The sequence below is a fragment of the Schistocerca nitens genome, chromosome 7, assembly GCF_023898315.1.
Source record: "Schistocerca nitens isolate TAMUIC-IGC-003100 chromosome 7, iqSchNite1.1, whole genome shotgun sequence".
Classification (NCBI taxonomy): domain Eukaryota; kingdom Metazoa; phylum Arthropoda; class Insecta; order Orthoptera; family Acrididae; genus Schistocerca; species Schistocerca nitens.
In genome coordinates, this window is record NC_064620.1 from 341,114,975 (window position 1) to 341,135,059 (window position 20,085).

The 20,085-nt window shown below is 46.4% G+C and overlaps 1 protein-coding gene across 1 annotated transcript in view; it reads right to left on the bottom strand.

Annotated features, from left to right (window-relative positions):
- Positions 1-20,085, bottom strand: part of LOC126194863 (histone acetyltransferase KAT7) — a 603,999-nt gene that overhangs the window by 103,088 nt on the left and 480,826 nt on the right. The gene's annotated exons all lie outside the window — the stretch shown is intronic.

A 20,085-nucleotide genomic window follows, 5' to 3' on the forward strand; every position in this document is an offset into this window, starting at 1 on the left:
CTAATTTGGGACCGCTCTATCCAATGGACACGTACAATTCCGCTTAAAAGATAGTTTCATTTGTAATGGGAAATAGACCGACGCTTTCCGTCGACAGAGGACGTCGCATGAAAAACGTGATGCGCACTATATCCAGCATAGAATGAGGACTAGTTAGGCGTCAAGTAATTCCCAAGATTAATTCACACTACTGATTGAAATGAGTGCGTTAAGAGAACCTCATAAATCAACTGGGCGCTTGAAGTTAACAAATACTTAAGTGACAACATAGTGCGAATTATCTTTAGGTTGAAAAGTCTCAGGTAAACGACACAATGATCACACATCCTCCTCCTAGCGCTGGAGGTGAAACAGTCCATTTTTTCCAGGTGGACAGACTTGCATGCCTGTTGCGCTCAAGACATGTAATGTGATTTTGTTCGCGAGTATACATGGCGTAAAGAGTCTAGCATTGTTCAGGCAGCTGCACTTCGAGAATCTACGAACATTTCTTCACTACTTATATTATCTCTGAGTAGCGAAATACGGGTCTTCAGCCCGGAAGATACTCTAATTTACATTGTGTAAGATTGTTGTCGCACACACCACGTCAACTAACGGGTAGGCCGAAGACGTCACCAAACGTGTACAACGGAAGCAATCCCGTTACATATCCGCTATGCGATGATGTAGCTCCAAACTCCACAACGCTAAGTTGCACCAACATTGCCAAAGTGTCTTGGATCGTTGACCGAGTTTATACTTTTGAAACGCGTCGGTAATGGCTATGGTTGCCGCAGGGACAGTGAGGACACGATTAGACTACATAAAAGTTTTCCGAGTACGGTACCGCGTCATATTGTATAAAAATTGACCAGTAGACCCGGAAAAAGGCAGCTAACCGTGGCCGAAACGTTGGTTTTCTCCAGCAGTAGTTTTATACAATATGACGCGGTACCATACCCAGAAAACTTTAACGTCGACTGACTCTGGTTGCGGAAGCCTACGCAATTATGATTTGCTTAGTTACAGCACGCACAAAGGTATTTAAACAGTCACTCTTCCTCAGTTCGATCCACGATTGGTGCAGTAAGAAACCCTAAAATACGGTATCGCACTGAATACCCTCTGCCATATACTTCTACACACTGTGTGTGTAAGTGTATATACAGGGTAGTCCATTGATAGTGACCGGGCCAAATATCTCACGAAATAAGCGTCAAACGAAAAAACTACAAAGAACGAAACTTGTCTAGCTTCAAGGGGGGTACCAGATGGCGTTATGGTTGGCCCGCTGGATGGCGCTACCATACGTCAAACGGATATCAACTGCGTTCTTTTAAATAGGAACCCCCATTTTTTATTACATATTGTGTAGTACGTAAAGAAATATGAATATTTTAGTTGGACCACGTTTTTCGCTTTGTGATAGATGGCACTGCGAAAGTCACAAACGTGTAAGTACGTGGTATCACCTAACATTCAGCCAGTGCGGACTGTATTGGCTTCGTGATACAATACCCGTGTTAAAGTGGACCGTTTACCAATTGCGGAAAAGATCGATATCGTGTTCATGTATGGCTATTGTGATCAAAATGCCCAACAGGCCTGTGTTATGTATGCTGCTCGGTATCCTGGACGACATCATCCAAGTGCCCGGACCGTTCGCCGGATAGTTACGTTATTTAAGGAAACAGGAAGGGTTCAGCCACATGTGAAACATCAACCACGACCTGCAACAAATGATGATGCCCAAGAAGGTGTTTTAGCTGCTGTCGCGGCTAATCCGCACATCGGTAGCAGACAAATTGCGCGCGAATCGAGAATCTCAAAAACGTCAGTGTTGAGAATGCCACATCAACATCGATTGCACACGTACCATATATCTATGCACCAGGAATTGCATGGCGACGACTTTGAACGTCATGTACAGTTCTGGCACTGGGCACTAGAGAAATTACGGGACGGTGACAGACTTTTTGCATGCGTTCTATTTAGCGACGAAGCGTCATTCACCAACAGCGGTAACGTAAACCGGCATAATATGTACTATTGGGCAACAGAAACTCCACGATGGCTGCGACAAGTGGAACATCAGCGACCTTGGCGGGTTAATGTATGGTGCGGCATTATGGGAGGAAGGATCATTGACCCCCATTTTATCGATGGCAATCTAAACGGTGCAATGTATGCTGATTTCCTACGTAATGTTCTATCGGTGTTACTACAAGATGTTTCACTGCATGACAGAATGGCGATGTACTTCCAACATGATGGATGTCCGGCACATAGCTCGCGTGCGGTTGACGCTGTATTGAATAGCATATTTCATGACATGTGGATTGGTCGTCGAAGCACCATACCATGGCCCGCACGTTCGCCGAATCTGACGTCCCCGGATTTCTTTCTGTGGGGAAAGTTGAAGAATATTTGCTATCGTGATCCACCGACAACGTCTGACGACATGCGTCAGCGCATTGTCAATGCACGTGCGAACATTACGGAAAGCGAACTAGTCGCTGTTGAGAGGAATGTCGTTACACGTATTGCCAATTGCATTGAGGTTGACGGACATCATTTTGAGCATTTATTGCATTAATGTGGTATTTACAGGTAATCACGCTGTAGCGTATGCGTTCTCAGAAATGATAAGTTCACAAAGGTACATGTATCACATGGGGACAACCGAAATAAAATGTTCAAACGTACCTAAATACTGTATTTTAATTTAAAAAATCTACCTGTTACCAACTGTTCGTCTAAAACTGTGAGCCATATGTTTGTGACTATTACAGCGCCATCTATCACAAAGCGAAAAACGTGGTCCAACTAAAATATTCATATTTCTTTACGTACTACACAATATGTAATAAAAAATGGGGGTTCCTATTTAAAAGAACGCAGTTGATATCCGTTTGACGTATGGTAGCGCCATCCAGCGGGCCAACCATAACGCCATCTGGTTTCCCCCTTGAAGCTAGACAAGTTTCGTTCTTTGTAGTTTTTTCGTTTGACGCTTATTTCGTGAGATATTTGGTCCGGTCACGATCAATGGACCACCCTGTATATGTCACTAGGTTCAGAAAGCATTTTTCAACTGGTACATCCATACCATTTTCTTACAACAGGAACCGCATAATAAACTACTTCTGTTGGTTTTGAAAATTATAAATATTTGGTCTTTTACACCCGTATCAATCTCTCTCTCTCTCTCTCTCTCTCTCTCTCTCTCTCTCTCTCTCCAACAGACTTCGCATGCAGCTGGTTCGCTGATTCTTTCAACCTCTGCCAGTTTACTGTCTCACACCTGCTGAATTCAGAGCCACGTCTAAGAATTATCAGTTCGGGTGTTGTGTGTGAGGAGCAGGAGACGGCGGCGAGCCGGCGTTCTAGCAGCCGTTGCCGGGCTTCGCGAAACGCCCAACAAGGCCGCGCAGGGCAGCCAGGGGGGCAGGGCAGGGGCTGACGTCCGCGCACTTCCCAGAAGCGGCCGCCCGCCGCCGGCGCCTCACCTTGGCCAGCGGCCGCCGCGCCGCGCTGTGCTGGGCGCCTTGCGCCTGCCATGGCGGCAGCTGCAGCTGCACACACCTGCTGCCGCTGCTGCTCCAGCCAGCCGCACATCCCCTTCTCCGGCACCGACGCGTCGCTGCCTTGCCCTCAGCCAACACAAGACGTGGCGAGTGCTAAGAGCACAACTTCATGTGCATGTACACTGAGTTCAAAAAGTATTCGTCTGGCCGCGTATTTTCAAAAAAACTAAGTCTGTGGCATGTTAAAAGAAGCGAATACGACATGCGAAGAGTCAATTCTGTGGAAAATACTTCGGTAAATCATTTTTATTGAAAAACAAGAAAAAATATTCACAGTGATAACAGGATTGACAAAATAGAAAATTTCATACAAAAGCTACTTCATAAAGTATACGTGGTCCACCACCTAAATGTGTCTAAAATTCACTTCAAGGGACGAAACTTTAATGCTGACCCACCCACACTCTAGCAATCAATCAACCAACTGTTGTTTTGATAGCCGCACTTTGCATGATGGGCCGTAACGGCAGTGAGACGACGCTGTCTCAAAGAGACCTTATTCTACGCTTCCAAATGGTTCAAATGGATCTGAGCACTACGGGACAACATCTGTGGTCATCAGTCCCCTAGAACTTAGAAGTACTTAAACCGCCGGCCGAAGTGGCCGTGCGGTTAAAGGCGCTGCAGTCTGGAACCGCAAGACCACTACGGTCGCTGGTTCGAATCCTGCCTCGGGCATGGATGTTTGTGATGTCCTTAGGTTAGTTAGGTTTAACTAGTTCTAAGTTCTAGGGGACTAATGACCTCAGCAGTTGAGTCCCATAGTGCTCAGAGCCATTTGAACCATTTGAACTACTTAAACCTAACTAACCTACGGACATCACACACATCCATGCCCGAGGCAGGATTCGAACCTGCGTAACCAAAGCGTTGAGAAACTAGGGACAGACCAGAGGCCCTAGGTCCGTTCACTGACGATTCAGACGTGATGGTTATCCTGAAGGAAATCAAGAAAAATAGTAAAATCAACGCTATCTAACTTGCGTGGTGTGGAAGAGTCGAGGGGAGAGAAGATATGTGCCAACACAGAAATACGTACAAGAAGTATAGCCGGATGCCTTGCAAGAAATCTGGGGTCATTGGAAGACACGCCTTGATTTTGCCAAAGAACATAGAATTCTATTCCAGAAGTGTTCTGTTTTGAATGTATTTTCTGATGAAAGTACATGTAACATATTCGGCTCGGATGGCAGGCGAAAGGCGTGCTGCGGAACCTTTCGCACCGGTGAAACACTGCTTGTGTCTCCTGATGGTGGTTGGTGGTGGTGGTGGTGGTGAGGGGGGGGGGGGGGTTTCATGAGTGCTGTAGGTATTGCAAAACTGTATTTAACAGAGGGTACGATAGATCAGACAATGTGTATCAACATCCTAAAGGAAAATTTAAATGCCAATGGCGAAAAGTTAAATCTACAAGGAAATTACCTCTTTCAACAGGACAACGACGCGAAGCATTCGGCTAAAAAAATGGCTTAGCACCCTGCTGAGAGCCCAGATATCAATCCCATTGAACACCTTCGGAAAGTGGTGGAAGATAACGTCAGAAGAAGGCAAATTTCAAACAAGAATGACTTAAAACACGTTCTTGAGAAGAATTGGACAAAATTCCGTCCTCTATGACAGTAAACGTGCCTCTATGCCCCTATGCTAAGACGTGTCTTCCAATGACCCCAGATTTCTTGCGAGGCATCCAGCCATTACATCCATACTTCTAGTACGTATTTCTGTGTTGGCACATATCTTCTCTCCCCTAGACTCTGAAAATAATAACTGCAAAGGGAACCCCCCCCCCCCCCTCTAGTAGTGTAGAGAATATACGGTGTGTCGGGGGGAAGTGGAAAACAGTGCAGTCGTCGTACAGCGGAAATGGAGCGATTTATCTCACGTGCGAAAGGACATGATCATTGGCTTTCGAGTAAAGGCCGGAGCATTTCAGAAACATCTAAGTTGGTAAACCTCGCGTGCCGCCGTGCTGGAAGTGTAATGTATTGCAAAATGGAGCTGTCAAGGAGGACGAAGAGAAGATTAGTGTTCAACGTCCCGACGACAACGAGGTCAAACGGAGCACAAGCTCGGATTAGGGAAGGATTTGCACGAAAATCGGCCGTGCTCTTTCAAAGGAACCATCCGGGCGTTTGCCTCAAACGATTTAGGGAAATGACGGAAAACCTAAATCAGGATAGCCGGAGACGGGTTTGAACAGTCGTCCTCCCGAATGCGAGTCCAGTGTGCTAACCACTGCGCCCCCTGGCTCGGTGGGAGCTATGAAAAACCGGCACCATGGCAACTGTAGTTCAACACGGGCCATAGGTGGCAGGGGTGAACGACATCTGCGAAGATGTGTACCCGAATAGACGTGCAATTGTTGAGTAACTGACCGCCCAGATGAACCCAGGGGCTACCAACATTGTCTTCGCAACGGCCGTTCAGCGAATGCTGCTGCGTAAGGACCTCCGCAGCAGGTGCCTGATTCACGCAGCCACGCTGTTCATCGGCGACGAAGTCTAGAATTTGCATTCCAGTACCGCAACTGGACGTCCAATGAGTGCCGACAAATACTCTTTCCAGATGAACCACGTTTTATGTTCCATCGGACAGATGGCCGTTGGCGTGTAAGCGTGAAACAACTCAAAGCAAACACCCTACAACAATCGCCGGAAGGGTCCACGCCGGAGGAGAGAGCATTGTGGTCTGGGAGGTGTTTTCGTGACATTCCCTGGATGATGTCGTCACTCTGGAAGGTACAATTTATCAACACAAGTATGCATCTATCGTTGGGGACCATGTCCATCCTACATGCAGTTTGTTTCTTTTGGTACGAATGCATCTACTGGCAGCTCAATTCAACAGTCCCCACAGTTGGCACTGTACGCGCCTGGTTCGAAGAGCACAGGCTGAGTTTACCGTACTTTCTGGCCACCGAACACCCCATATTTAAACCCAATCGAGAATATGTGACCACCTCGACCCAGCTGTTTGCGCCATGGATCCTCAACTGAGAAACCTAGCGCAGATGGACACGGCATTGGAGTCGGCATAGCTCCTCATCCCTGTCGGTACCTTACAGAAGCTCAGCGACACTCTTCCGGCACGTCTCGCAGAAAAAGGTGGCTATGCAGGCTTTTGACAGGTGGTTTCATTGATGTGAATTTTTGAATACGGCACTACTGATTTATTTTTCCATCCTCTTCCAACTTCTACATCTACATATACATTTATACTTCGCAAGCCACCCAACGGTGTGTGGCGGAGGGCACTTTACGTGCCACTGTCATTACCTCCCTTTCCTGTTCCAACCGCGTAGGGTTCGCGGGAAGAACGACTGCCGGAAAGCCTCCGTGAGCGCTCTAATCTCTCTAATTTTACATTCGTGATCTCCTCGGGAGGTATAAGTAAGGGGAAGCAATATATTCGATACCTCATCCGGAAACGCACCCTCTGGAAACCTGGACAGCAAGCTACACCGCGATACAGAGCGCCTCTCTTGCTAAACATCTCCGTACTGCTATCACGCTTACCAAATAACCCTGTGACGAAACGCGTCGCTCTTCTTTGGATCTTCTCTATCTCCTGTGTCAACCCGACCTGGTACGGATCCCACACTACTGAAGTATAGGTCGAACGAGTGTTTTGTAAGCCACCTCCTTTGTTGATGGACTGCATTGTCTAAGGACTCTCCCAATGAATCTCAACCTGGCACCCGCTTTACCAACAATTAATTTTATATGATCATTCCACTTCAAATCGTTCCGCACGCATACTCCCAGATATTTTACAGAAGTAACTGTTACCAGTGTTTGTTCCGCTATCATATAATCATACAATGAAGGATCCCTCTTTCTATGTATTCGCAATACATTACATTTGTGTATATTAAGGGGTCAGTTGCCACTCCCTGCACCAAGAGCCTATCCGCTGCAGATCTTCCTGCATTTCGCTGCAATTTTCTAGTGCTGCAACTTCTCTGTATACTACAGCATCATCTGCAAGAAGCCGCATGGAACGTCCGACACTATCTACTAGGTCATTTATATATATTGTGAAAAGCAATGGTCCCATAACACTCCCCTGTGGCACGCCAGAGGTTACTTTAACGTCTGTAGATGTCTCTCCATTGAGAACAACATGCTGTGTTCTGTTTGCTAAAAACTCTTCAATCCAGCCACACAGCTGGTCTGATATTCCGTAGGCTCTTATTTGGTTTATCAGGCGACAGTGCAGAACTGTACCGAACGCCTTCCGGAAGTCAAGGAAAATGGTATCTACCTGGGAACCTGTATCTAATACACTCCTGGAAATTGAAATAAGAACATCGTGAATTCATTGTCCCAGGAAGGGGAAACTTTATTGACACATTCCTGGGGTCAGATACATCACATAATCACACTGACAGAACCACAGGCACATAGACACAGGCAACAGAGCATGCACAATGTCGGCACTAATACAGTGTATATCCACCTTTCGCAGCAATGCAGGCTGCTATTCTCCCATGGAGACGATCGTAGAGATGCTGGATGTAGTCCTGTGGAACGGCTTGCCATGCCATTTCCACCTGGCGCCTCAGATGGACCAGCGTTCGCGCTGGACGTGCAGACCGCTTGAGACGACGCTTCATCCAGTCCCAAACATGCTCAATGGGGGACAGATCCGGAGATCTTGCTGGCCAGGGTAGTTGACTTACACCTTCTAGAGCACGTTGGGTGGCACGGGATACATGCGGACGTGCATTGTCCTGTTGGAACAGCACGTTCCCTTGCCGGTCTAGGAATGGTAGAACGATGGGTTCGATGACGGTTTGGATGTACCGTGCACTATTCAGTGTCCCGTCGACGATCACCAGTGGTGTACGGCCAGTGTAGGAGATCGCTCCCCACACCATGATGCCGGGTGTTGGCCCTGTGTGCCTCGGTCGTATGCAGTCCTGATTGTGGCGCTCACCTGCACGGTGCCAAACACGCATACGACCATCATTGGCACCAAGGCAGAAGCGACTCTCATCGCTGAAGACGACACGTCTCCATTCGTCCCTCCATTCACGCCTGTCGCGACACCACTGGAGGCGGGCTGCACGATGTTGGGGCGTGAGCGGAAGACGGCCTAACGGTGTGCGGAACCGTAGCCCAGCTTCATGGAGACGGTTGAGAATGGTCCTCGCCGATACCCCAGGAGCAACAGTGTCCCTAATTTGCTGGGAAGTGGCGGTGCGGTCCCCTACGGCACTGCGTAGGATCCTACGGTCTTGGCGTGCATCCGTGCGTCGCTGCGGTCCGGTCCCAGGTCGACGGGCACGTGCACCTTCCGCCGACCACTGGCGACAACATCGATGTACTGTGGAGACCTCACGCCCCACGTGTTGAGCAATTCGGCGGTACGTCCACCCGGCCTCCCGCATGCCCACTATACGCCCTCGCTCAAAGTCCGTCAACTGCACATACGGTTCACGTCCACGCTGTCGTGGCATGCTACCAGTGTTAAAGACTGCGATGGAGCTCCGTATGCCACGGCAAACTGGCTGACACTGACGGCGGCGGTGCACAAATGCTGCGCAGCTAGCGCCATTCGACGGCCAACACCGCGGTTCCTGGTGTGTCCGCTGTGCCGTGCGTGTGATCATTGCTTGTACAGCCCTCTCGCAGTGTCCGGAGCAAGTGTGGTGGGTCTGACACACCGGTGTCAATGTGTTCTTTTTTCCATTTCCAGGAGTGTATTTTCTGAGTCTCAGGAGGAGGAGGAGGAGGAGATTAGTGTTTAACGTCCCGTCGACAACGAGGTCATTAGAGGCGGAGCGCAAGCTCGGGTTAGGGAAGGATGGGGAAGGAAATCGGCCGTGCCCTTTCAAAGGAACCATCCCGGCATTTGCCTGAAGCGATTTAGGGAAATCACGGAAAACCTAAATCAGGATGGCCGGAGACGGGATTGAACCGTCGTCCTCCCGGATGCTACTGCAGTGTGCTAACCACTGCGCCACCTCGCTCGGTCTCTCAGTCTCATGAACAAATAAAGCGAGTTGGGTCTCACACAGTCGCTGTTTCGGAAATCCATGTTGATTCCTACAGAGTAGATTCTGGGTTTCCAGAAATGACATGATACGCGAGCAAAAAACATGTTCTAAAATTCTACAACAGATCGATGTCAGAGATAGTTTTGCGCATCTGCTCGACGACCCTTCTTGAAAACTGGAACTATCTGTACTCTTTTACAATCATTTGGAACCTTCCGTTCCTCTAGATACTTGCGGTGCACGGCTGTTAGAAGGGGGGCAAGTTCTTTCGCGTACTCTCTGTAGAATCGAATTGGTATCCCGTCAGGTCCAGTGGACTTTCCTCTGTTGAGTGATTTCAGTTGCTTTCCTATTCCTTGGAATCTTATTTCGTTGCACTGCAGTCTTCTTTGCCAGATGAGAATGAACTGAAGGTGAACAATGTGCTAACAGACGCCGCAAAGTGAGTGGTCTTTTGTTGGCGCTACTGTGTATCCCCTGTGGACGTGGCATGTCCTCGCTCTTGTGTACCCCTCCCCTGAGCCATCACACACGTGACGCCGCCCTGTCGGCCAGTGCTGGCGCATGCGCGGTGCGTGACTTCCGTACACACACTGCTCGGTTCCGCACGAGGCGCGCTTTTTAGGTCCGCGCCGCGCCGCACTGCGCCGCCTCGGAGTGGCCATGAATTTTTATGAGAGCGTACAAGTGTTGTGCGCGGCTCTGACACGCGGACGACGGCGCCGACACGTGCGGCCTGTTCTTTACGGTCGCAATTAAACGCGACGTTTACGAGTGCGCATACGCCGCCAGCCAGTGACGGCGGCCGCAGTATACCTGTTTCGCTGGGCATCGGCAACCTCGCGGCACGCTGCAACATTGAGAACACAGTGGCGAGCAAATCGGGACCTCGTTACTGCGTGCTATACACGGGGTTGCGATGATGTGGCCACTGAAAATGAAATTGCAAATCAGTCTGTAAAACCAAGTTTACACGAGGACACGTTATGGAACTAATTGTACGTTTCGAAAGCGTGGTTCAAATGGTTCAGATGGCTCTGAGCACTATGGGACTTAACTTCTGAGGCCATCAGTCCCCTATAACTTAGAACTACTGAAACCTAACTAACCTAAGGACATCACACACATCCGTGCCCGAGGCAGGATTCGAACCTGCGACCGTAGCGGTCGCGCGGTTCCAGACTGAAGCGCCTAGAACCGCTCGGCCACTCCGGCCGGCTTTCGAAAGCGTGCTGCTAGCCACTGCGCATGCGCGGACCGCAGCGACGAAACTAGTTGACAAAATAATTCAGTTTCGGAGCGTTCTAAGTTCTACGGTACGGAACTACAGTTGCAGGTATTTTTAGGTTATGTGGTGTTCAGGGACAGTTTCGGTAATCACAGTGAGTACAAGAGCAAAGTGCGGCGTAGTGCTACTCGGCCTGCTGCTGTGGCCGAGCGGTTCTATGCCCTTAGTCCGAAACCGCGCTGCTGCTACGGTCGCAGGTTCGAATCCTGCCTCGTGCATGGATGTGTTTGTTGTCCTTGGGTTAGTTAGGTTTAATTAGTTGTAAGTCTTGGGGACTGATGACCTTAGATGTTAAGTTCCATAGTGCTTAGAGCCATTTGAACCATTTTAACTGGCACTCGGAAACAATTCCTCCGAATATGAGCATCGAAAGTTTGACGGTATCAGATTAACTGACCGAAGTACATTCTGTAAGAAATAATAACATAACCATATATATGATTAACGAAGATCCTTTTTATGCGTTTGGAAGTTTCTGTAGATGTTCTTGCGTCAATATGAAGCCATTATCAGAATGATGACTTCACTAAAAGCACGACTGCACAAATGCGGGAACTATCAGAAGAATAAAAAGTTGAGCAAAGGGTGGGGATAGAAAATCTGGTATGTACGGACCGCAAGGCTTGACGTCCGGAAGTCAGAGATAAGAAGCTTCCCAATAGGTGGCGGCATCAAAATACGTGTGAAACAATCTGTAGACTTTGAAATGCGATATGAATACTGTAATATCTCTTTATATTCGATGAATTATTCTGATACAATTCTACCCTTGAATGACGTTTACTGATTTTCTATCTTCATATTCGCAGAATCCATGCACAAAGTAGTTTCATACAATAGCTATGCCATGAGCGTATAATTATTCTTTGTAGTACTCACTCTGGTGGTTGTAAGACAAAAGCTTCCTAGATTGTCTTCGTGCCGATTAGCCTGAGCATTGTTTGAAGAATTGTAATCTGAATATAGAGATTTGTGACAAAAGATAACTGATACGAAAGTGTAGGATTAAAAGGGAATGAATATATATATTATTGCTCTTACATAAAAAGGTGGTAACAATTTACACTATTTGAAATTTGAGAATTAATGATATTCATCGATATATTGCGTAGTTGTTAATCAGAGGGGAACTTCCGAAAGACTAGACACGAACCTGCATTTAATAATCCAAGAGCTCCATTACTTCTTCGGAAGGTTAAACTTCATCAAAGCCAAATATCCGCTTGATCTTAGGTTTCCCGACGGATTATACAAGGCTCCCAAAATTACGATGCATTTTAGTTGTACAGATTAGCAGACTGCCGCAAAGCACGAGCCTGCAGAGAAGAAGAATCATCGCCTGATTTCATTCTAACAAGTAACATTTCTGAATCACTCTGAGTGACTGAGTTATGACTGTGTTTCCTATTATGAATGATTGATTGCTCGAACGAACTGATAACTACATAACTACATCATTACATAGATAGGAGGAAAAATTACTATACCACAGAGACGACAAACAAATATCTTCACTTTCCAAATAGAATGTTATGTTGTATATATGCACACTGAAGTGACAAATGCAAATTTCTACCAGGGTCGGGATTCGAACCCGGGTCTTCCGCTCACTAGGCAGATGCGCTAATCACTACGTCACCCTGGCACAGTGGCTTTCCAAAACTGCACGGAGTACTCTAGAGCGTCTCCCTTCTCGACCCAAATTCCCATTCACGCGTCAGTCCACTTGGTACTCCCCCTAAACTCATTCAAGCATATCCACCGTGCTGATGTGCTATTCCAATACAGCTGCAGAGTCTTTGCAACGCTGTTCGAGTTTAGAAGGAGTGCCAAGTGGGCTGGGGCGTGAATGGGAATTTAGGTCCGGGAGGTAAAAGCGCTGGAGTAGTCTGCGCAGCTGCGCAAAGCCACTGGGCCAAGCCAGCGTAGCGATTAGCGTATCTTCCCTGCCAGCAGCACACCCACACTCAAATCCCAATCTCGGTACAAGTTCTCATTTGTCGCTTCAGTTGGCATATATACGAGGTGCATTCAAGTTCTAAGGCCTCCGATTTTTTTTTCTCCGGACTGGAAAGAGATAGAAACATGCGCATTGTTTTAAAATGAGGCCGCGTTCATTGTCAATACGTCCCAGAGATGGCAACACCGTACGGCAGATGGAAATTTACCGCCAGCGGCGAGAATGAGAACTGTTTTAAATACTTAAAATGGCGACGTTTTCCTTACTTGAACAGCGTGCAATCATTCGTTTTCTGAATTTGCGTGGTGTGAAACCAATTGAAATTCATCGACAGTTGAAGGAGACATCTGGTGATGGAGTTATGGATGTGTCAAAAGTGCGTTCGTGGGTGTGACAGTTTAATGAAGGCAAAACATCGTGTGACAACAAACCGAAACAACCTCGGGCTCGCACAAGCCGGTCTGACGACATGAGCGAGAAAGTGGAGAGAATTATTTTGGGGGATCGCCGAATGACTGTTGAACAGATCGCCTCCAGAGTTGGCATTTCTGTGGGTTCTGTGCACACAATCTTGCATCACGACCTGAAAATGCGAAAAGTGTCATCAAGGTGGGTACCACGAATGGTGACGGACGACCACATGGCTGCCCGTGTGGCATGTTGCCAAGCAATGTTGACGCGCAACGACAGCATGAATGGGACTTTCTTTTCGTCGGTTGTGACAATGGATGAGACGTGGATGCCATTTATCAATCCAGAAACAAATCGCCAGTCAGCTCAATAGAAGCACACAGATTCACCGCCACCAAAAAAATTTCGGGTAACCGCCAGTGCTGAAAAAATGATGGTGTCCATGTTCTGGGACAGTGAGGGCGTAATCCTTACCCATTGCGTTCCAAAGGCCACTACGGTAAAAAGTGCATCCTACGAAAATGTTTTGAAGAACAAATTCCTTCCTGCACTGTAACAAAAACGTCCAGGAAGGGCTGTGCGTGTGCTGTTTCACCAAGACAACGTACCCGCACATAGAGCTAACGTTACGCAACAGTTTCTTCGTGATAACAACTTTGAAGTGATTCCTCATGCTCCCTACTCACCTGACCTGGCTCCTAGTGACTTTTGGCTTTTTCCAACAATGAAAGACACTCTCCGTGGCCGCACATTCACCAGCCGTGCTGCTATTGCCTCAGCAATTTTCCAGTGGTCAAAACAGACTCCTAAAGAAGCCTTCGCCGCTGGCATGGAATCATGGCGTCAGCGTTGTGAAAAATGTGTACGTCTGCAGGGCGATTACGTCGAGAAGTAACGCCTGTTTCATCGATTTCGGGTGAGTAGTTAATTAGAAAAAAATCGGAGGCCTTAGAACTTGAATGCACCTCGTACATCATACATGGTCGAAACCTGAAACGATCTCTGGAACCATGTAGTTTCATTCGAAGAACGCTGTATGTTTTTCAGTTTCAGTTCGGACGACACTGGTTTACACATTAGTGTAGGCCTATCTTCCTTCTTTATAGCATCCTGAACTTTGTTTCAAATGTGTGTGAAATCTTATGGGACTTAACTGCTATTTCAGAGACGAAAACAATGCTTCGGTACTCAAAAAATGTCGAAACCGCAGTGTATGCCGATGTCACCGTGTACAAAATCATTTACGAAACTACTGTCGCAACGCTAGTCTCAGGAAACGAGTTGAAGTGGCTACATCAGCTCTCGACTGCCGAGTGGCCGAAAGACCAGCATCTTAAAATATTATCGTCGAACTGTTTGGAGCTCACGAAACTGGGAGTCGGCCGTCAGGCCTCACGATTGTGCAGTTAACTGTTGTATGCCTCCTGGGACGGAGGTAGTGAGAAAGGGTGTTTCTAAAGTTCCTAAGGAGTTCGCAAGTGCGTTCGTGAGTGCGGGAATCTCCTTAGTATGTTGCCTGTTTTCAAGGTGGCAGCTGTGGCTTCTTTTTTGGGGGGTGGGGGTGGGGGGGGGGGGTGTACAGACGAACTCTGTAGGAAGAGAACACGTAGCAGAGCGTGGAGAGAATAAGCCAGACTTGGAAGATAATAAATTATGTTTTGTTTCAATGGGAATTTTTAGTGTGGAGTTCTTCGCTGTGTTTTTCCGTATCATTAATTTACCTCCGTATCTCTGAAGCAACTCTTGCCATATGAGCAAACTCTTTGTGAAAGCAAACGTCTTTCAACCGTAAAACTCTTAAATAGTGGAACCCTGAAAAGGGTGCAGTGCCAAACACGTGTCGTTCGCTACGGCAACATACAGGAAACATATCGCCCAGGTATGGAGTAAGTACAGCTTCAACATACATGTACAAAAGTGTGCAAATTGTTTCAAGTGCAGTAAAAAAAAACTGCTGATGTTTCTCTCCCAGTGCAAGACGGCACATACGGTAGCCTTCTTGCCACAGCGCTGTCTGCCGAACAGACAAAAGCATATGTATATCACAAAGAAATACAACAATGTAAACGTTCCATAATCGGGCTGAAGAAATGGCGTAACTACCGAAACACCTGCATTTACATACGTACTACTGTCTATATGCCTCGGCACGAGTCCTAATTTCTCTTATCGCGTCTTTGCAATTCTTACGTGAAATATACTTGGCGGCAGTACGATGATGGTTTAGTTAAGTCTAGCAAATTTTCACGAAAAATAGAGCATTTTTGTTGCGCCTTCATAGTTGTAAAGCTTGATTATTCCAAGGATAGTATAAACAATTTCAACGATGTACAGTGTACAGTACATTGTTGGCAGTCACCTCAATTGGCCAGTGTGTCGTCTGCGATGAAATGAAATGAAATGTCGAGTGACGAGGGCCTCCTGTCGGGGAGACCGTTCGCTTGGTGCAAGTCTTTCGATTTGAAGCCACTTCGGCGACTTGCACGTCGATGGGGATGAAACGATGATGATTAGGACAACACAACACCCAGTCCCTGAGCGGAGAAAATCTCCGACCCAGACAGGAATCGAACCCGGGCCCTTTGGACTGACAGTCTGTCGCGCTGACCACTCAGCTACCAGGGGCGGACGTCGTCTGTGATTAACATGGAGAAAATCGAGTTTCGTGCTGTTATTACACATTTTCATTAGAAGTGTTGGAGTGCCGCACAAATAAAAAAAAATTTTAATGAAGTTCACTCAGACTCTGCGCCATTATTGAATACCACTTACTTTCGGATTAATGGATCTACAAGTGGCTGGACAAGCACCGAAGACGGAGAGCGCTCTGGTCGTCCAATTGAGGAAACTACTGACAAAATCAATTGCATGGTAAACCGAGACCGCCGAATAATATTTTGGTAAACTGCTAAGACTGTAGTCATCTCAACTGAGCAAGTGCATAACATTCTGCGTGGAGAATTAGCTATGAAGAAATTGTGTGCGAGATGGATGCCGCTACCGCTCACAGTCGACTAAAAGCGTATCCGCCGAAACATTACACTACAATGTATGACAATGTTTAACCAAATTCGCAACACTTCATGCGCCGATCTGTGACTGTTGATGAAACCTAGATCCCCATTTTGTCAGCTGGTAAGTGATGAGCACTGTTTTCGGGATTCACACGGACGAATCCTCAAAGTTTACTTGGAAATAAGCAGAACCATAACTCCACACTATTGAACTTCATTGCTGGATAATTTAAAATCTTGCGTCGCCTAAAACAAAGTCAAGGTTGGCAAGCAAAAATGTGCTCTTCCACCAGGAAAATGCACCACCCTGCACATCAGCGAGAACGACGGCGAAAGTGCAATAATGGGGCTTTGAATTGATTCCCCGTCTACTCTATTCACCAGACGTAGCCCCAAAGTGATTCTTCCTGTTCGCTAACTTGAAACTCTGGCTTGCAGGGAAGAAATTTTCTTCACATGAGCAAGTGATAGTTGCCAGTCAACGAGCATTTTGCAGAGTTTGACGAAACCTATTTTTCCGACGGGATGAAAAAGCTGGAGAATCGCTGGACGAGGTGTATATACCTCAAAGGCGGCTTTGTCGAGAAGGAAGGTGAGTTGTTTACAAAACAAAGAGTTTTTTCTTATTTTGCTACCGGGCTTCTCAAACCATCCTCGTAGAATTGATCAGCAGGCAGCCGAAGATGCGGTTCTCTACAATTTTCTCAATGGTGCTTCAATAAACGAGCGCCGTCTTCCCTCCACGGTGTGCCTTTTGAATTCACGGAGCACTTCCATGTTGCTCGCGTCTTGTCTTGCTTTAATCCGACCTTGGGAGGTTTCAAACACTCGAGCACTACTAAAGAATGGATCGAGCTAGCGCCCTATACGCTCTCCACTATAGATGATTTACACTTTCCTAGAATTCTCCCAATCAATCGAAATCAACTATTCGCCTTCCCTACTACCGTGCTCGTTCCATTTCATATCGCTTTGCAACGCTGATATTTAATCGGCGTGACTGTGTCGCGTAGCACACAACTAATACTGCATTCGAATATTACAGAGTTGTTTTTCGTACCGATCTGCATCAATTTCCATTTTTCTGCATTCGGGACAAGCTACTATTCATCACACCAAACAAATATTCTTTGTATTTGGAGTGAAACAAATGGACTTACGGTACGACGTGTTCCACACTACACACGACGTGTCACCCACCTGGTATGTGTACCAACTTTCACCTTATAAATATCTTGTTGCCGAAGTTCTTGATGTTATTCACTGTATTTAACCTGCTATGCAGTGTCATTAGGCAGTGACGTGCACCGTTAACAATGGAATTCTTCACATTTCGCAGGGGCAAATGCTGAAAGAGAGCTACTATTTATTCAGCCTACTAAAATAACGTACTCACTTTCGCGATAACTCTTCTGCATTCAAACGCAATCTTTCCGCTGTACAACTTCATTTACAACTGTGTATCTCTCTTACTCTGTAGCTCAAAACAGATCACAACACGTATTCATGTACTGATACGACGTTACAGGATGACAGTTCTCAAATATAATCTTCAATTGAGTGTCCGGACATTTGCCACGGTTTTACCTGCTTCGAAGGGTTCGGTCCCTTGTCCCCCCCCCCCCCCCGCCCCTCCTACTCCTCCTCCTCCTCCTCCTCCTCCTCCTCACCCGGCCGCCCAGTTTGCTTTCGAAGTTCCGAACGTGACATCAGTATGGATTATATTACAACAAACAAGTGCAGGCCTCCTGCTCATTACAAAGGTTACGCGTATCTTAAACAGAGGGAATCTAAAGAAGGTGTTGTTACATGGATGTGTTTACCCCGAAAAGCGGATCATTGCAAGGGAAAGCTGCTTTCGAGGAACGCAGAAGTGTTGAGCGTATTAGAACATCTCTGTGGACCACCTGACGATGCAGCTCTGAAAGTGAGAAAGCAAGTGGAAAGAGCGAAGAGAAGGTCTCGAGAAGAAACTACACAGTTATCGGAGATATACGCGGATGAAATGGGAAATCTACATAATAAAGTTTATGACTTTGTTACAGTGATGCCTAATTCAGAATCTATGAAAAGAAACAATCGTCGTCGATGGAATCAAGAGCAGGGGAACCAACAATAGCCTAAGAACTCTTATGAAATTGATCTTCATGAAGATTAAAATGGGAGATGGCAGTAGTTTTCTTCTGGAAGACGATAGATTAGAGGTGAGAATAATGATTTTTAGTGGAAGCAAAGGAAAAGAATGTATAAAAACATGTTCCCATTTTTTTATGGATGGAACATTTAAGAGATGCAGCAAGCAGTTTGCACAGATCTACACCATACACGTAGACTTAGGAGGCCCGATTAAAGAAACAAACATTCTTCCTACTGTATTTGCACTGCTCCCTAATAAGAAGAAAGACACATATGTTCGTTTGTTTCGTCTGATAAAACAGGCAGTGTCTGAGTGGTGTCCTAAACAAGTAAAGGTGGACTTTGAGGCAGCTGCGATATCGGCCATTCGTCAAGTTTTTCCCACAACTGAAATAAATGGATTCTGTTTCCATATGAAGAAGAGTTTATGGAGAAGAACTCGAGTTTTCGGTCTAACTGGGGAGTACCGCTAGAACGAGGATTTAAGACTTCACATCAGCATGTGTGCAGCGCTGGCGGTTCTAAAACTGGAGGACGTAAGCAATGGATGGATTGAGATTCATGCAGAAGCTCCTGATAACGGAAGGTTCTCTCAATTTTTTGACTACTTTGTGGATAACTGACTAGAAAATGATGATATCGCAATAGAAATGTGGGACTGTTACGGAAAAAGGCACCGAGCGACGAATGCTGTTGAAGGGTGGCATGTTGTTGTTGTTGTTGTTGTGGTCTTCAGTCCTGAGACTGGTTTGATGCAGCTCTCCATGCTACTCTATCCTGTGCAAGCTTCTTCATCTCCCAGTACCTACTGCAACCTACATCCTTCTGAATCTGTTTAGTGTATGCATCTCTTGGTCTCCCTCCACGATTTTTACCCTCCACGCTGCCCTCCAATACTAAATTGGTGATCCCTTGATGCCTCAGAACATGTCCTACCAACCGATCCCTTCTTCTGGTCAAGTTGTGCCACAAACTCCTCTTCTCCCCAATCCTATTCAGTACCTTCTCATTAGTTATGTGATCTACCCATCTAATCTTCAGCATTCTTCTGTAGCACCACATTTCGAAAGCTTCTATTCTCTTCTTGTCCAAACTATTTATCGTCCATGTTTCACTTCCATACATGGCTACACTCCATACAAATACTTTCAGAAAAGACTTCCTGACACTTAAATCTATACTCGATGTTAACAAATTTCTCTTCTTCAGAAACGCTTTCCTTGCCATTGCCAGTCTACATTTTATATCCTCTCTACTTCGACCATCATCAGTTATTTTGCTCCCCAAATAGAAAAACTCCTTTACTACTTTAAGTGTCTCATTTCCCAATCTAATACCCTCAACATCACCCGACTTAATTCGACTACATTCCATTATCCTCGTTTTGCTTTTGTTGATGTTCATCTTATATCCTCCCTTCAAGACACCATCCATTCCGTTCAACTGCTCTTCCAAGTCCTTTGCTGTCTGACAGAATTACAATGTCATCGGCGAACCTCAAAGTTTTTATTTCTTCTCCATGGATTTTAATACCTACTCCGAATTTTTCTTTTGTTTCCTTTACTGCTTGCTCAATATACAGATTGAATAACATCGGGGAGAGGCTACAACCCTGTCTTACTCCCTTCCCAACCACTGCTTCCCTTTCATGTCCTTCGACTCTTATAACTGCCATCTGGTTTCTGTACAAATTGTAAATAGCCTTT